The sequence below is a fragment of the Hyaena hyaena genome, unplaced genomic scaffold, assembly GCF_003009895.1.
Source record: "Hyaena hyaena isolate Hyena2069 unplaced genomic scaffold, ASM300989v1 scaffold_1958, whole genome shotgun sequence".
NCBI lineage: Eukaryota > Metazoa > Chordata > Mammalia > Carnivora > Hyaenidae > Hyaena > Hyaena hyaena.
The window spans coordinates 77,523-79,135 of record NW_024082596.1 but is presented as its reverse complement, the minus strand read 5'-3'; positions in this window follow the sequence as shown (position 1 = coordinate 79,135).

Here is a 1,613-nt window from a genome sequence, read left to right as displayed (position 1 = left end):
GTGTCTCTCTCTCGGCTCGCACTGTCTCTGTCTCTCTCACTCTCTCTCTCAAAAAATAAATGAACATAAAAAAAGTTTTAAATATCATGGATAAAAGGTATTTTAATGTCTCAATGTATCTTCTATAAGATCTTTCAGAGGTTAGTAATCTAAACAGTCCTTACACTGCATGCTGGTTCAGCTGGAAATGTTAATCATATTTCTATTCCTCAGGAGTGGAGAACAGAAAGGCCACAAAATTTCTGTAATAAAGATGATTTATTAAGTGTTGAATATTATCCTTTTCATTACTATGCATTTGTTTGGGAAAGTAAGCTTTGTGGAGGAAGAGGAACCATATGACAACTAGTAATTTGCAAACAAACAAACAAACAGAAAGGATCTGCTTCACTGATCCACGGCATTAGCGGAAACTTGGGAGCTCATAACAAGCCTATCAGCTGAACAACACAGACCTCCATCTCCAGGTCATGCACACACAAGCCCACACTTTCACTATCTCACACATACTACTCACACAAACCATATGCATGCCTCACAGAAGCACATGCAACACACACATGTACAATACACACACACACACACACACACACACGCATACGTGCACAAAATGCACTAGGCTGAACCACACATTCATGGCAAGTAGCAAGTCCTCAAGAGTTATTACCTCGAGAAATGAGGGATTGAAGGGAAAAAATGAAGAGGCAAAGAAAGCTACAGAGAGTTGTGGCTATTACAACCTTTGCCCTGCCCCCTACAAAATTACTGCTTTTTTTAGACTGAAATATATTGGGTCTGAATAACTGGCAAGTTCCTTTCCTCAAGAAAATAAACACATATTTAATCATGTCCCTTTATGTATCTCCAGGCTCATCATAGTATGCGAGACACAGTAAATTCAAGAGATACTTGTTATGTGAATAAAATAATGAATAAGTATACTGATTGGATGAAATAATGAAAAATTATGGACCATTTTGTGGACCTGAGAAGTGCTGCATGAAAGTATTTCTCGGTGGTAGGGTATCTTTGCACATATAGTTTTGTGCCAAATCCTCCTCTTTAATAGTTGGTTTTCCTCCAATTAATTAAAAATGTCTTGATTATTTTTCTTCTTTTATAATATATTTCAAATGTGCTACTTTTTTCCTGTGCCTCTACCCTAGTTATTACTATGTCATACCTTGAAAAGATTGTTTAGAAGTTTTCCTGTCTCCATGTTCTCTCAATTCTAAGCTCACCCACCTGCATAAAGATGCCAGGCTAGTCTTTCTAAGGCAAGGTTTTGGGCAATTTACTTCTCTGCTTGAACATACATCATCAATTTCCCAACCCCTGTATCAACAGAATAATTTTCAGACTCCTTATCTTTGTATTCAGATTTCCTCCAGATATGGTTTCACACTTTCTTTCCAACTCATGTACTTTTATATCTCTCTTGATTCTCCAAATCAAGTCAACTTAATATTCCTATAACATACATTGCCTTTTTCTGTGTTGATATTCCTGCACACACCGATCCATTTTTTAAAACGCCATCCTGTGTGCCCCATTCTCGCCTCACATCTCATCAGGCCTCAGCACAGATGTTTCTGCAATGAAGACTTCTAGGA